The following is a 17,605-nucleotide window of genomic DNA, read 5'->3' as shown; positions in this document are numbered from 1 at the left end:
GGTAACGATATGATTGAATGCTGAGCTGTAGTCAATAAAGTGCATCCTCATGTATGCATCTTTGTTGTCCAGATGTTCCAAGGTTGAGTGAAGAGTCAATGAAATGGCATCTGCTGTTGACCTGTGGTGATGATAGGCCAATTGGAACGGATCCAAGTTGCTTCTCAGGCAGGAATTGATGTGCTTCATCACCAACCTCTCAAAACACTTCATCACAGTGGATGCAGGTGTTACTGTACGATAGTCATTGAGGCAAGTTACCACATGCTTCTTAGACACCAGTAGAATTCAAGGCTGCTTGAAGCAGGTGGGTACCTCAGACTGCCAAAAGAGATACTTTATGCTTTATTGTCGCCAAACAATTGGTACTAGAACGTACAATCATCACAGCGATATTTGATTCTGCCCTTCCCACTCCCTGGATTACAAACATTAAATATTAAAAATTTAAATTATAAACCATAAATAGAAAATAGAAAAATGGGAAGTAAGGTAGTGCAAAAAAACTGAGAGGCAGGTCCGAATATTTGGAGGGTATGGCCCAGATCCGGGTCAGGATCCGTTCCGCAGTCTTATCACAGTCGAAAAGAAGCTGTTCCCAAATCTGGCCGTACAAGTCTTCAAGCTCCTGAACTTTCTCCCGGAGGGAAGAGGAACGAAAAGTGTGTTGGCTGGGTGGGTCGTGTCCTTGATTATCCTGGGAGCACTGCTCAGACAGCGTGCGGTGTAAAGTGAGTCCACGGATAAAGAATTATATAAAAATAATGTCAGAAGTAAGGAGTTTATTATTCAGAACTTAAGTTCACAGCCTCAGTTCAGTGCAGAGATGAGAAATCCTCACTGAGCAGCTAGTCTGTCCTTCGCCTCTGGCCCAACACCCTAACCTCTTCAATGTAGCCCAGCACTTTGGCCCATACCCAACCTTTCCAGCTGGTCAAACATCGGCTCGTCCCTTGCTCTTGGGCATGGGCCCTGCTGCCCCACCGCAGCTTGCCTTGGATCCACTACTCCAAGTCTACTTCGGCAATGGCCATACACTGGCTCGTCCTCATTCTCGAGCCCGGACCCTGCCAGCTTGATTCAGCCCGTACATGCCATGGCGCAGCGATCCTACGCCTTCAATACGTCAACTCACACTGCAAAAATGCCAGGTCGTACAGGTGATTAGCGGGTGGAGTGTTAATCAGCCGGACAGCTTAGGGGAAATAACTAATACTGAGTCTGGCGGTCCTGGTGTGAATGCTCTGTAGCCTCCTCACAACCAGAACTATAATGAACTATTTAAATTTTTATGTTAGTGCATGAAAAGATGAACACTGTAATTTTCAAGTACCCTGACATCAGACCCCTTCAGTTTATCTTCAAGGTTTACACAATCCAAACTTTATAATTTACTATATTATCACTGAACATGGATATTCACTGCCAACTGTAGCATATGTAGACACAGGCAACATGCCTGGAGATGGAGTCTAAACTCAGCTGAATGCAAAGTGACTGCATGGTGGTTGTCTTCTGCATGTGACTCCAAGTACTCTGAAACCTCATCCTTAATAATATACTTCAATATCTTTCCAACCACTGAAATCAGGGTAAATGGCCTACAATTTCCTTTCTTTTGCTTCTACAGAAACACAGAAAACCCACAGCACAATACAGGCCCTTCAGCCCACAAAGCTGTGCTGAACATGTCCTTACCTTAGAACTACCTAGGCTTACCCATAGCCCTCTATTTTTCTAAGCTCCATGTAGCCATCCAGGAGTCTCTTAAAAGACCCTATTGTTTCTGCCACCACCACCACCGCCACCGGCAGCCCATTCCACACACTCACCACTCTCTGCATAAAAAACTTACCCCTGACATCTCCTCTGCGCCTACCCCCAAGCACCTCAAAAATCTGCCTTCTTGTGCTAGCCATTTCAGCCCTGGGAAAAAGCCTCTGACTATCTTGTACACCTCTATCAGGTCACCTCTCATTCTCAATCACTCCAAGGAGAAAAGGTCGATTCACCTATTCTCCTAAAGCACGCTTGTAAATCTCCCCTGCACCCTTCCTATGGTTTCCACGTACTTCCTGCAGAGAAGCGACCAAAATTGAGCAAAGTACTCCAGGCGGGGTCTGACCAGGGTCCTATATAGCTGCAACATTTCCTTTTGGCTCTTAAACTCAATCCCACGATTGATGAAGGCCAATGCACCATATGCTTTCTTAACCACAGAGTCAACCTGTGTAGCAGCTTTGAGCGTCCTATGGACTCAGACCCCAAGATCCCTCTGATCCTCCACACTGCCAAGAGTCTTACCACTAATACTATATTCTGCCATCATACTTGACCTCCCAAAATGAACCACCTCACACTTATCTGGGTTGAACTCCATCTGCCACTTCTCAGCCCAGTTTTGCATCCTATTAATGTCCCGCTGTAACCTCTGACAGCCCTCCACACTATCCACAACACCCCCAACCCTTGTGTCATCAGCAAATTTACTAACCCATCCTGATAGAATGAAGGGATAGGTAAATAGGGGGAAAAACAGAGGACAATGATTAATTAATGATCAATCACCTTGTCTTAGCTAACTGCTTTGGACAAGTTAGAAAGAAGATTTACCCAGCAGCCGGTGACGTACTAGTCATTGTTGTCTAAAGATAGGCAAAGGCTGAAATAAGGAACTATCTGATCTTGCAGAAGCAGCTCAAGGTATAGCTAAATATAGGAAGTATAGTGTAGGGACTAGAATGTTCTGAAGAAAAGGGGAAGGGTCCGAATGGGGAACTGATGGGTGAGCTTTGGCTTAAAATAATTATAACTAACTGACCAATGATTATCTTACATCTAATTGTATCGTAGCATGTGATTGAAATGATTCTAATATTGTTTAAACTTGTAATGGTAAGATTTCCTGCTACCTGATCAATGTTATAAATTGTGGACAATTGTGTAATTCGGGGGCAGTTTCTGGACTGGCTCTTTTGGGAGATCAGTCTGTAACTTCCCCCATAGCATGCTAGGAGTAGAGAATAAAGCTTTGAAAAGAATTACGTGTGTTAGTGTATTTGTGGTACTATTGCTATTGCATCGGGTCTGATCGAGTACGACAATCCCTCCACTTCCTCACCCAGGTCATTTATGAAAATCACAAAGAATAGGGGTCCCAGAACAGATCCCTGAGACACACCACTGGTCACCGACCTCCATGCAGAATATGACCCGTCTACAACCACTCTTTGCCTTCTGTAGGCAAGCCAGCTCTGGATCCACAAAGCAATGTCCCCTTGGATCCCATGCCTCCTTACTTTCTCAATAAGCCTTGCATGGGGCACCTTATCAAATGCCTTGCTGAAATCCATATACACTACACACTACTTGGAGGGACATTTACAATTTTCCAGTCCCCAGGAGCCATTCCAGAATCTAGTGATTCTTGAAAGATCACTACTAATTCCTTCACAATCTTTTCAGCTACTTCTTTCAGACTCCTGGGCTGTAGTACATCTAGTCCAGGTGATTCATCTACGTTCAGACTTTTCAGCTTCCCTTAGTGTTAGCCACAATACTCACTTTTAGCACTTGACTCTCTCACATCTGGCATTTTACTGATCTTCCACAGTGAAGACTGACACAAAATACTTCTTCAGTTTGTCCGCTATTTCTTTGCATCCTGCCCCCCCCCCCCATTATTACCTTTCCAGCATCAATTTCCTGTGGTCCAATATTCACTCTCGTCTCTCTTTCACTCTTTATATATCAGGAACTTTTTGTATCCTCCTTTATATTATCGGCTAGCTCATCTTTTCTCTCTTAATGACTTTCAAACTTTTTTTCTGTTGTTTTTTAAAAAAGCCTCCCAATACTCTCCCTTCCCATTAATATTTGCTATGTTTTATGCCCTCTCTTTTGCTATTATGTTGTCTTTGACTTTCCTCATCAGCCATGCTCCTTTTAGAATATTTCTTCATCTCTGGGATGAATCTTTCCTGAACCTTCCGAATTTCCTCCATTTAAAATTATTTTTTCATATTTTTCATAATTTCATTTTCTTTGCTATTTTCTTATTGAAAATAAACCATACCCAGACTGACTGCAGTTATTTCCTGCTGCAGAGTTGCGACACCAAACCTCCCAGGGGATGCTGCTGGTCCGGCTGAGTTCATCCAGTACATATTTGTGACTGTGGTACGAAGTATTTTGGGTACCACAGGGTGATACACATTATGCTGAAAGCCTCAGTATTCCCCGACATGGATACATTAAAGGCAATTATTACTGGATGAGGACAGCAGCTCTGACAGTCTCAAAATGGAATAAAAGTGATTTTTTGGCTTCCTTACGACTTATTGCTACAACATGGAAGAAAACTTTTTGATGTTGAAATTTTGTTTTATTGAGGAATTAAGATAGATTAAGCTACAAACACCTGGCAGATTTAGAATACGTCACAACCTACTGACTATTTTCATTTGGATGCAGTAATCCATTCAGGAGCATTAGATTTTGAAACTTGGGAAAAGCAAATTCGGCAGATTTGCACCACTAACTACCAGCACCAAGGATGGCAGGCACATGGGAACACCAGGACCTAGTCATAGTCGTAGTCATAGACATACTTTATTGATCCCGGGGGAAATTGGTTTTCGTTACAATTGCACCATAAATAATTAAATAGTAATAAAACCATAAATAGTTAAATAGTAATATGTAAATATGTAAATTATGCCAGGAAATAAGTCCAGGACCAGCCTATTAGCTCAGGGTGTCTGACCCTCCAAGGGAGGAGTTGTAAAGTTTGATGGCCGCAGGCAAGAATGACTTCCTATGACTCTCTGTGTTGCATCTCGGTGGAATGAGTCTCTGGCTGAATGTACTCCTGTGCCCAATCAGTACATTATGCAGCGGATGCGAGACATTGTCCAAGATGCATGCACCTTTTCAGACACCACCGTCAGAGAGTCCAGTTCCATCCCCACAACATCACTGGCCTTACGAATGAGTTTGTTGATTCTGTTGGTGTCTGCTACCCTCAGCTTGCTGCCCCAGCACACAACAGCAAACACGATAGCACTGGCCACCACAGACTCGTAGAACATCCTCAGCATCGTCCAACAGATGTTAAAGGACCTCAGTCTCCTCAGGAAATAGAGACGGCTCTGACCCTTCTTGTAGACAGCCTCAGTGTTCTTTGACTAGTCCAATTTGACCTGAGGCTTCCCTACAAAGTTCAAAGTTAACTTTATTCTCAAGGTATATATATGTCACCATATACAACCCTGAGATTCATTTTCTTGTGGGCATACTCCATAGAATAATAACTATAAGATAATCAATGAAAGACCACCCAACTAGGGTGTTCAGCAAGCGTGCAGAAGACAACACACTGTGCAAATACAAAAAGAAGAAATAATAATATAAATAAATAAGCAATAAATAGAGAACAGGAGATGAGGAGTCCTTGAAAGTGAGTCCATTGGCTGTGGGAACACTTCAGTGATGGGGAAAGTGAAGTTAAACCCTTTTGTTCAAGAGCCTGACAGTTGAGGGTAATAACTGTTCCTGAACCAGGTGGCATAGGTCCTGAGGCTCCTGTACCTTCTTCCTGATGGCAGCAGTGAGGAGAGAGCATGGCCAGGGTGGTGGAGCTCCTGGTGATGGACACATCACATCGTGTTCGTAATATACTGTTAAACCTTCACTGTCACCTGGTGCTTTCATTGTAACCGGCAACAAGAAGGGCTGAGAGGCTGATCGTGGCACTCATTAAATCCAGCCTCCCACAGAACATCAACCACGGCAAGATGCCAGCTCCCGGCCCTCCCTATACTCATCTCTGGGCCATCTGGACAGGAAAGACACCAATGTTAAACTATTGGTTATTGAGTGCAGCTCATTCCAAGTAAACTCATCTCCAAAATCCTTGACCTCAAGGATTCAGCACCTCCCTTTGCAACTGGATCCTTGACCTCCTGACCAACAGACAGCAGTCAGAAAGGATCAGCAGCTTTGCCATGATTATCCTCAGTACTGGATCCCCAGCATCCCACTCTGCTCCCTGTACTCTCATGACTGCATGGCCGGATACTGCTCTTGCGTCTCAAATAACAATGAGTCAGAATACAGAGTTAGAGAGCCGGGTGACATGGTGTCATGACAACAACCTTCTTCTCAATGTCAGCCAAAAGAGCTGGTCATTGACTTGAGGAGGTGGAGAGGTGCACATACTGCTGTTTACATCAATAGTGCTGAGATCTAGTGTTCCTAGTTTCAAGTTCCTTGGAGCAAACATCATTTATAGCCTCTCCTGGTCCTACTGCGTTAATGCCAGGGACAAGAAAGCTCACTAACGCCTCTACTTCCTCAGGAGCTATAGAAAATTTGCCAGTATTTAACAATGCACTATAAAATAAAACATTCTATCAGACATATCATCATCATCGTGCCGTGTCGTAAGACACGGGCAGTCATAATCTATAACCATGATTGTTCTTGGCAAATTTTTCTACAGAAGTGGTTTGCCATTGCCTTCTTCTGGGCAGTGTCTTTACAAGACAGGTGACCACAGCCATTATCAATACCCTTCAGAGATTGTCTGCCTGGTGTCATTGTTTCCATAACCAGGACCTGTGATATGCACCAGCTGCTCATATCACCATCCGTCACCTACTCGCTGATCGGGGGGCTAAGCAGGTGCTACACCTTGCCCAAGGGTGACCTGCAGGTTGGCAGAGGGAAGGAGCAGCTTACACCTCCTTAGGTTGAGACATAGCTCCACCCCACCACCCAATCAGACTTATCACAACTTGGTACAGCAACCACAGAAACTGGTTTCACCTCCATGGTGTGTGCCTACACTTCTTGCTACTGTGATTAAGCAGCTGGCATAATTAAAGATGTGACTGATTCAGACATTCTCCCTTCTCCATAAGACAGGGGAGCAGAATTAAGTTACTCGGCCCATTCAGTCTTCTCCACCATTTGATCATGACTGATTTAATATTCCTCACAACCCCATTGGCCTGCCTTCCCTCCATACTCTTCCCTCCTTCATAGGCAGAGTGAAGTCAAGATGGCACTAAACAGCCACTCCTTTGCTTGCATCTTTGGAAACAGCTCTATTTCTATCTTTGATATCTCTTTTGTTTTCCCTTTTCTAGGTCCTTTTGAAGACCCTGACCTGGAGTTATACGCTGACTTCTGTTCTTCACGGGAATGAACCCACTCTCAGGGCCTCATAACCAGCCACTTTTTGATATCCCAAGGACGCAGCCTGGAAGGAGAGTGCGCCTTCTGGGTTCCGGATTTTCATGGCTCGGGAGACGTGCTGATTCTAGGCTGGTGCCCCTGACTGAAGCGCCGCGGGAGAACACGGAACATCGGGTGCAGCAGGTTAGCTGCTGGGGTTGTGTGACTGGAGAGCTGCACCTTTCTGGGGCGCTCAGAAAAAGCGACGCAACAGACTTTTAACAAACAACTCATTGATTTATGATGTTATGTCTCCACTCTCCCTGTGAAATGGGAACACCTCTTTTTCCCTTATTAGGGAGGGAAAGAGAGAGCCTGCAGCATGTCAAATTACCGGGTGAACAAGTAGTCTTTGGGGTACTGCAAGTCTGTGTCTTCATTGATGCTTGCTGCACGCTTGAGTGCTCGGTGGAGGGCGCTGATGATTTCTGCTGGTAGGGGTGGGGGTGGGGGTCGTTGCCTTACCGATGCTTATGCGTGGGAGGGGGGAGCTGAGGCGGACTTTGGGGTTCTAACGTTTTAACTATCACTCATTCCTTGCGGCACTCCTCTGTTTTCGTGGATGTTTGCGAAGAAAAAGAATTTCAGGATGTATATTGTATACATTTCTCAGACATTAAATGAACCTATTGAAACCTCTCCCATTAGGCAGAAAACACAAAAAGCCTCAAAGCACGTGCCACATCCTCAGGGAGACTTTTATCTCACTCTTATAAGACTATTGAATAGTTTCCTGTGACGATGAGATTCACTCTTGTTCTCACAACCTAACCTGTTAGGGCCTTGCACCTTCTCGGTAACCATAAGAGCAGAATTAGGCCATTTGGCCCATCGAGTCTTCTCTGGCATTTCATCATGGCTGATCGATTTTCTCTCTCAGCCCCAATCTCCAGCCTTCTCGCCGTATCCCTTCATGTGTTGACTAATCAAGAATCCACCAATCTCTGCCTTAAATGTACCCAACGACTTAGCCCCCACCCACCTTTGGCATCAAATTCCACAGATTCACCGCTCTCTGGCTAAAAAGTTCCTCATCTCCTTTCTAAAAGGACACCTTTCTATTCTGAGGCTGTGTCCTCTAGTCTTGGACTCCCCAACCACAAGAAACATCCTTTCCACATCCACTCTATTAAGGCTTTTCAACATTGGATAGGTTTCAATGAGGTCACCCCTCATTTTTCAGAATTCTAGTGAGGAGAGGCCCAGAGCCATCAAATACTCTTCATATGATAAGCCTACTGATTCCAATATCATTTTCTTGAACCTCCTTTGAACCCTCTCCAATGCGCATCCATTCTTAGATAAGAGTTCCAAAACTGCTCAATACAAGCGACAACAATAAAGCAATTTACCATTTATGCAAGACTATTGTAATACTTTCAGCAGAGCTCCAATGTTTTCAATAGTGTAATTAGTGATGGAAAATAATGATGGGTTTCTCAGAAGCCTCAAACCACTAAATGAAGAAATAGAAACTTTGGGAGCCAGATGCAGAGGTGCCAAAGGCACAGTAATTAAAATTGGGAATATATTTGAAGCCAAAGTAGGAAATAATCTAGTTCATCTGCTTGTTATACTGTGTTGTTTGACGTGGGCGACCATGGTGTTTCCATGACCATGATTGTTCTTGGCAAATTTTCCTACAGGAATGGTCTGCCACTGCCTTCTTCTAGAGGGCTAATCTAGTAGCTGTTGGATTAGTGAAGAATAGAGTGTGTGGGGGAGGGGGAGACTATTGTAAATTTTCATACAACGTTGAACTCTGAGTGTTTATAAAGTGGCAAACAATGAAGATCTGCAAGTATTGAGAAACATTGAGGCAAGTTATGTTATTTAGGGTTGGAGATGTTTTATCAGAAATATGAAAATTATCAATCTGTGGCAGTGCTGGCTTTACGTAGTGTAAATATGTTCACCTGAAGTAGACCTGAGAGGTAACTTCTCTGCACTGAAGGAAGGGGGTACCCGGAATGAGCTGCCAGAGGAAGTGGGCAAGGTAGGTACAATTTAAGAGGTATTAGAACAGCTACAAGGAGGGGAGGGTCTTGGAAGATTATGGGCCGAAGGAGGACAGCTGGAACAGGCAGGATGGCTGCTGTGGCTGGCATGGGCCAGTGGGCTGAAGGGCCTGCTTCTGTGCCGTATAACGACATGGACTCTGCAACTCTAGACTGAATCATAGATACCCAAAAAAAGTCAAGTACCAGATCAAGTGGCAGAAAACAAAATCTGAAATTCAGAAATGTGACTTTAGATTGGACTGCTTGATTATCTGAAAGTGCTAAATTTGGTATTAATTTCCTGGGGCTTCTCCAACAGGATCACAACCTTGAAGGCTTACATGCCTCAGTGTTGCATATTGGCTAGAGTCAGGGCCTTATGCCTTGGCTCCTGGCAGGTTCAATCACGCCAAACAGATCAAAAGGTAGAGGCCAGACTAGGAGAGTTCCACCAGACCTCCAAGTTTTGGGGTTCAGCTCAGGGCTAACAACACTGACTGGTAAAACAAAACTGTTACAGAAAAAGTAATGAACATCCTTCTACAGCTGAGTGCTGCAGTATTCCTGCGTCTCCACCTGGGACTTGCATGACTGACGTGAGTAACAAGATGAAGCTACTGGCAGGATGGAGAACAGCTGAACACCACTGGAGATGGAGGACCTCCATTGCTGTCCTAAATGCCAGCGGCGTAACAGGCAGCAAGCAAGAATCCTATCTTATACTTGAATAACCGCCCTCTGGATTTCATGACGAAAGAGCTGTGAATCTTCAGCAAGACACACAAAAAGCTGGAGGAACATGCATTTCATGGATACGCATTTAAATTAAAGGCAAGAGAAAGAAACCCATCCTTGGATTTAACACCACCAGAGAAGAAGGACATTCATTGCTGCCCGAAACGCCAGGGGTGTAACAATTAACATGACAGGCATCCAGAAATTCATGGTCATTTTGTGCAACATATAGAGGCGTTGTGGAAAGCAGTAAATAATCTATCCTGTGCTTCAACTTTAGTTACTATTGAGGGGATGAACTACCAGTGGGAGCCACAGAGACCGGGTCTCTGGCACAGAGTCTGGTGCTGTGGCTCAGAAGAGCAGAGAGGTGAAGGGGACTGCAGTGTTGTTAGGAGATTCCATAGTCATAGGAACAGAGATGAGGTTCTGTGTGCGCAATGGAGAAAACCAGATGGTATGTTGATTCCCTGGTTCCTGGATCAGGGATGTCCCAGATCGAGTCCATGGCATTCTCAAGGGGAAGTACAAGCAGCCAGAAGTCTTGGTACATATTGGCACCGATGACATAGGTAGACAAGGTGAGGATGTCCTGAAGAGAGATTTTAGAGAGCTAGGTAGAAAGAGGAGAAACAGGACATACAGGGTAGTAATCTCTTGATTGCTGCCTGTGCCACATGCCAGCGATGGTAGGAATAGGATGATATGGCAAGTGAATGCGTGGTTGAGGAACTGGTGCAGGGGGCGGGTGCTTGGATTTATGGATCATTGGGTTCTCTTCTGGTGAAGGTACGAACTCTACAAAAAAAAGGGTGGGTTACACCTGAACCAGTGAGGGTCCAATGCCTTTGCATGCAGGGTGGCTAGAGTTGTTCGGAAGGGTTTAAACTCATTTGTCAGGGGGATAGGAACCAGAATGATCATGCTGAAGATGTGGTAGTTGGTTTACAAGCAGAGGCAATGTGTAGTGAGGAGAGGCTGTTGATTGGGCAAAAATGCAGTCAGCAGGATGAGTTGCAACGTAAAAGGCCGCCAAAATCAAAAAGGGTGAGTACAGGATTGAAGGTGTTGTATTTGAATGCACGTAGTATACAGCATAAGGTAGATGAACTTACAGATTGGCAGGTATGATGTTGTATCATGGTTGAAAGAAGATTATAGCTGGGAGCTTAATGTCCAAGGATACTCATTAAATTGAAAGGACAGGCAGGAAGGCAGAGCGGGCGGCATTGCTCTGCTGATAAAAATGAAATCAAAACAGGTGACATATGGTCGGAAAGTGTTGAACATTGTGGATAAAGCTAAGGAGCTGTAAGGGTAAACCCAAAGAAAACCTGATGGGAATTGTATACAGACCCCCAAAAAGGAGTAGGGAGATAGAAAATGCACGCCAAAAGGACAATGTTACAATAGTCATGGGGATTTCAATCTGCAGGAAGATTGAGAAAATCAGGTTGGTGCTGGATTCCAAGAGGAGGAATTTCTAGAATGCCTACGAGATGGCTTTTTAAAGCAACTTGTGGTTGAGCCCACTAGGGGATCAGCTATTCAGGGTTGAGTGTTGTGCAATGAACTGGAACTGTCTAGACAGGCTCAGGTAAAATAACCCTTAGGGACAAGAGATCATAACATGATCGAATTCACCCTGAAATCTGGGAAGGACAAGCTAAAGCCAGATGCATCACCAATACAGCAGAGTAAAGGGAATTACAGAAGCATGAGAGAGGAGTTGGCCAGAATTGATTGGAAAAGAACACTGGCAGGGATGATGGCAGAGCAGCAATGGCTGGAATTTCTGGAAGCAATTCGGAAGGCATGGGTATGTACATCCCAAAAAGGAAGAAATATTCTAAAAGCAAGATGACACAACTGTGGTGAACAACAGAAATCAAAGACAAGAAAAAACCAAAGACAGGGTATATAATAGAGCAAAAATTAATCAGAAGTTAAAGGATTGGTAGGCTATTGAAAACCAACAAAAGGTAACTAAAAAAGTCACTAAGAAGGAAACAACAGAATATGAAAGTAAGCAAGTTGATAATATTAAAGAGAACACCAAAAGATTCTTCAGATACATAAAGTGTAGAAAAGAAGTGAGAGTGGATATTGGACTGCTGGAAAACGATGCTGGAGAGGTAGTAGTGGGAGAGAAGGAAATACCGGATGAACTGAGTAAGTATTTTGTATCAGTCTTCACTATGCAAGACACTAGCAGTTTGTGGAAGTTCCAGGTGTCAGGGGTCATGAACTGTGTGAAGTTACCATTGCTAGAAAGAAGGTTCTTGGGAAACTGAAAGGTCTGAGGGTAGTCAAATCACCTGGAACAGATGGTGTATACCCCAGGACTCTGAAAGAGGTGGCTGAAGATATTGTGGAGGCATTAGTAATGATCTTTCAAGAATGGTTCTGGAAGACTGAAAAATTGCAAATGTCACTCCACTCTTCAAGAAGGGAGAGAGGCAGAAAGGAATCTATAAGCCAGTTAGTCAGACCTCAGTGATTGGGAAGCTGTTGGAGTAAACTATTAATGATGAGGTCTCAGGGTACTTGGAGGCACATGATAAAATAGGCCGTAGTCAGCATGGTTTCCTCAAGGGAAAATCTTGTCTGGCAAATCAGTTTCCAATTCTTTGAATAAATAACATGCGGGACAGACAAGGGAGAATTGGTTGATTTTGTGTACTTGGAATTTCAGAAGCCCTTTGACAAGGTGGCACAAATGAGGCTGCTTAACAAGTTACGAGCCCATCGTATCATAAGAAAGATTCTAGCATGGATAAAGCAGTGGCTGATGGGCAGGAAGCAAAAAGTGGAAATAAAGGAAGCCTTTTCTGCTTGGCTACTAGTGACTAGTGGTGTTCTAGACAGGTCTGTGTTGCGACCGATGCTTTTTATGTTATATGTCATTGATTTGGAAGGCGTTGTTGCAAAGTTTGCAGATGATATAAAGATAGGTGGAGAGGCAGGTAATTTGAGGAAGTAGAGGGGCTACAGGAAGACCGACAGATTAGGAGAATGGGCAAGGAAGTGGCAGGTGGAATATAGTGTTGGGAAGTGTACGGTCATGCACTTTGGTAGAAGAAATGAAAGGGCTGACTATTTTCCACATGGAGAGAAAATACAAAAATCTGAGGCAGAAAGGTACTAGGGAGTCCTTGGGTAGGATTCCTTAAAAGGTTAATTTGCAGGTGAGGAAAGCAAATGATATTAGTATTCATTTCAAGATGAATAGAATATAAAAGTAGGGATGTAATGTTGAGACTTTATGAAGAACAGGTGAGGCCTCACTTGGAGTATTGTGAGCAGTTTTGGACCCCTAATGTTAGAAAGGATGTGCTGAAACTGGAGAGGGTTCAAAGGAAGTTCATGAAACTGATTCTGAAATTGAATGGCTTGTCATATGAAGAGCATTTGATGTCTCTGGGCCTGTATTCACTAGAATTCAGAAGAATGAGGGAATGAGGGGTGACCTAATTGAAAGCTACCAAATGGTGAAAGGCCTCGATGTAGTGGATGTGGAGAGGGTATTTCTTATGGTGGGAGAGTCTAAGACCAGAGGACACAGCTTCAGAATAGAGCCTTAGAACAGAGACGAGGAGGAATTTCTTTTGCCAGACAGTAGTAAACCTATGGAATTTTTTGTCACAGGCAGCCAAGGAGGCCAAGTCTTTAAGATTTTTTAAGGCAAAGGCTGATAGATTCTTGATTGTTCAGGGTATGAAGGGTTACGTGGAGAAGGGAGGAGGTTGGAGCTGAGAGGAAAAATCGGATCAGCCATGATGAACTGGTAGAGCAGACTTGATGGGCCAAATGGCCTAATTCTGCGCCTATATCTTATGGTCTTTCCAAGTACCGTACATTAAATTAGATGTTCAACAAGCAAGTTACTAAGTGTGCTTGGGACAAATTGAAGAAAGAGAGTGGAGATAAAAATCAAAATTGAAAGAAGATAAAAGTATCCCAAAGCTATTTTTGGTATTTTTCGACTTGTATGGACAGACAGTTTTAATCTATCCATGGAAATATAAACAAAACAGCAAAATAAGGCATGTGAAGAGACAAATGAGTACAGAAGTGATAAGATTGGGCTTTATAGGAAAGCAGGCAGATTGTTCCCGTCTCAGTCTCTGGTACCTTGGATTTCAGTCTCCTCTTACTGATATCTGCTCTGGACATGCCACAACCTGCCTCGTTTACTCAGCATCTTTTCAATCTCTCTGGGTCATTGGCTTTTGTTCTCTCTGCCCATCCCATTTTCTCTGCAAGCCGCTTCAGTTCCACCTTTTCTTGATTTTGATTTACAACGTTAAATTGGTTCCCGAAGGTTGTCAGAGCCGGGGGATGCAGTGAGGACAAGCTCCCACGACCTATTAAATGCTCCCAATGGTGTGTGCCTCAAATAGCCTCTGACAACCAAGTCCAGCCCCTGGTCTTCAAGTATGGCTTAGCTACCAAGCCCAGCAGAACTGTTTCTACTGACAGGAGGTGGGGCAAAGGCGGGTTACTGGTGCCTTTAAACCAGTCCGTTCAGGCAGATGAGGCTTGTCGGCCATAGCTGGCAGCTCATCTAGGAGAAGGAAAACTTTGATTTCAAACCTCTACTGTCTTCCGGCTATACTTGGTCATGAGTACGGCTCCGAGAGTAAACCCCGAGGAAAATGTCTGAAGTTAGTGTCCCTACGGCAGTCCTACTTACAGTTCTACGCTGACGAGCAAGTCCTGAGATGTTGCTGGTGCCAAACTGTATCGGTCTCTGCCATTCTGTTGGAATCGTCAGCTGGGTGGAGAGGTGAAGCCTGCAACATAGGCAGCGGCTTACTCTCCACATTGTACCGCCCAGGCTCACGTTTCTAGATTAAAGTATCCATTAGTCTTGCAAGACCATGGATCTGCACCTGGAAAGTCTTCACTCTCCAGGGCGCAGGCCTGGGCAAGGTTGTATGGAAGACCAGCAGTTGCCCATGCTGCAAGTCTCCCCTCTCCACCACACCGATGTTGTCCAAGGGTCCGGTGTCGTCGCAGAGCACTGTGTGATTAAGTGCCTTGCTCAAGGACACAACACGCTGCCTCGGCTGGGGCTTGAATTCACGACCTTCAAATCGTAGTCCAATGCCTTAATCACTTGGCCACGTGCCCACAGGCGTTTCTAGATAGCTACGATGCAGAACCCATGGTCAAGCCTGACCGACAGTGACCTCACTCACTGTGTTAATTCTGACTCTCTCTGCTGATGTGGCCTGACCCACTATTTCCAATATCTCCTGCGTTTATTTCATAGAACATAGAATAGTACAGCACAGTACAGGCCCTTCGGCCCACAATGTTGTGCCGAGCCTCAAACCCTGCCTCCCATATAAGCCCCCACCTTAAATTCCTCCATATACCTGTCTCGATATTTCAAATACCAAATACCTCCATATTTCCAGCACCTACTGTACCTCCCTGTTGAATTTTGAGAATCTTATCTTAGCCTGAATTCACCACTGAAATACTCTGGTGTAGCCCATTCTCATTTACTATTGCAATCAAGCACTTTCCTTGTGGTTTTGAATGTTCTGTCTGTATGAATGCCTTAGGCCATCGCTGTAAATTATAAACACAAGAGATTCCACAGATGCTGGAAATCCAGAACAACACACACGCACTGGAGGAACTCGGCAGGTCACCCAGCATCTGGAGAGGATTTTGGACTGGCCCAAAACGTGGACTGTTTATTCCCCTCCATAGATGCTATCTGACCTGCAGAGTACCTTCAGCTTTGCCTGTATTACGGTAAATCAAAACTTTCTTTTTCTTCCCGAGATTTAAGATTGTTTAATAGCATTTCCAGTACACAAGAACAAAACAGTTGTTTCTCGGAATCTGAGGCAGCACAGAAGAAACACCAACTATATGTAAGACAGCTGATTTACATAGATAGTCCATAAAGTGTATCTGGGTACAGGAGGGTCTGCACATAAGGTGACTCTGACAGGAAATAATTAAGTACGGTGGAGGGGTGGGTTAGTGGGCGGAGGTGTTGAAAAATCTTAACTGCTTGGCGAAAGTGACTCTGGTGGTCCTGCCGTGCAGGCTACGGAACTTTTCCTTGATGGGATTGGGACAAACAGTCCATGAGTAGGGTGGGTGGGATCATTCAGATTAGAGGCTGGAGAAATAAAGGCTATTCTACGGCTGCGGCAAATTTAAGATGTCCTTTGTACTGTTCAAGGGATAGGTAGAAGTTTCGTTTTTAATACCGTCCTCGATAAGAAAACCCTTGCGGTTTACCCGGGAGCGACGAACACAGAAGACCGAAAGTTCCCCTCGGTGAAACGCAGACTTCAGTAGCTCCACATGCCGAAGACGTTATTAATACGGAGCAGATGCTGGCATACGTTTTCTCGTTTGCTGTATTTATTTCCACAGTACAATTTCATCTCCCTAACAGGATGGAAAGTGTAAACTAAGGGGATAAATGCAAACGTCAAGCACACTGCAGAATCGTGCACTTTAAGAAGAAACATTTGGGCTCCAAACTTCCACAATAATCGCCTCTCTTCGTATCCTGTTTCCCGATAATGGGTAAACTACCCACGGGGGGTGGGGGTGTAACCCTCTCCTGCCCCGCCACATATTCTCCGCACCAGACTGGAGAGGTCCATCTGTTTATTTCTCAACCCACGGTCAAAATCAGAACTCCGGAGTCTGTACGCCTGCACGGAATCCCTCCCACACCCCCCTCCCTTTGCAAGGCTACCCTCCCGAAGTAGTCCACCCGTGGCCGTGGCGAAAGCTCCCCACCGTAGGCAACCGGCGGGTGACAACTACCAGTCCGCATCTCCCCGCCCTAAACAGCAGCATCTACCGCAATCCTCTCTCTCTCTTGCCGAAACCCAGTTACCAACCCGGGACCTCCAAATCAGGCTGGGTCGAGCCCGCGTTAACCCGTTGTACGGCACCAGTCGCGGATTTAAAAGGCTTACGGCGAAAGTTTGGTCCAGCTGGCGGGGAAGCCCGGGAGGAGGAGATGGTGGATAGGGTGGCCTCTGCCCGCTCCGGGTTGAGGGTCCGCCAAGACCCCGGGGCACCATCACTGCTCTCACACCCTGACGGTTCCACACCGTGAAACGCGCGCACACAGACCCAATCCGGGAGGGGGATGAAACGTGGACGCCAACCCCTCGGCCCCCCCTCCCTCCCGCCCCACAAAACACACATCACTGGAAATTCTCGTTACCTTTTTTTCTTTTTCACTTTCCGCCGCGGGGATGCGAGCTGAGGTTTGCCTGGCAAGTGGCGTCGTCCCCGCTGCCGCCAAGAGCGGGACTTACGGGGCGAGGAGAAAGGTCGTCGGTCACTGCCATTCCCGAGGACGGGACATTTTTCCAGCTGATGGTGAGAGCGGGAGCTTTCGAGGAGGAGTGAGGGGCTGAGGAGGAGGAAGAGGGAGGCGACGTCACCCTCCGGTGATTGGTGACTAGAGGGAAGGTGGGAGGGACGGAGGGCGGGTGGTGGGGAAGATCTCCCCTTACATCGAACTTCGATCGGGAACCGGTGCCAAGGCGGAGAGAACGGCCGGAGTTACAGAGTCCGAAACTTTTCCCTCCGCCCAGAACTCCGGGAGGTGAGAGGAAGGTGCTGAAGTTTAG

The 17,605-nt window shown here is 45.4% G+C and overlaps 1 protein-coding gene across 3 annotated transcripts in view; it reads right to left on the bottom strand.

The window, feature by feature from the left end:
- Nucleotides 1-17,401, bottom strand: part of dse (dermatan sulfate epimerase) — a 138,211-nt gene extending 120,810 nt beyond the window's left edge. For 2 of the 3 annotated variants that reach the window (XM_072251621.1, XM_072251624.1), the window contains exon 1: nt 17,194-17,401. The gene's annotated coding sequence lies outside the window, so the exon portion shown is untranslated. Of the gene's footprint in view, nt 1-16,939; nt 17,044-17,193 lie in introns of those variants that run through there. The other variant, XM_072251622.1, reaches the window with a different exon arrangement.
- Nucleotides 17,402-17,605: the final 204 nt, after the last annotated feature.

This window comes from Mobula birostris, chromosome 2 (genome assembly GCF_030028105.1).
Source record: "Mobula birostris isolate sMobBir1 chromosome 2, sMobBir1.hap1, whole genome shotgun sequence".
In the NCBI taxonomy this organism is placed as follows: domain Eukaryota; kingdom Metazoa; phylum Chordata; class Chondrichthyes; order Myliobatiformes; family Myliobatidae; genus Mobula; species Mobula birostris.
This window is presented reverse-complemented; position numbering and strand designations above follow the sequence as displayed.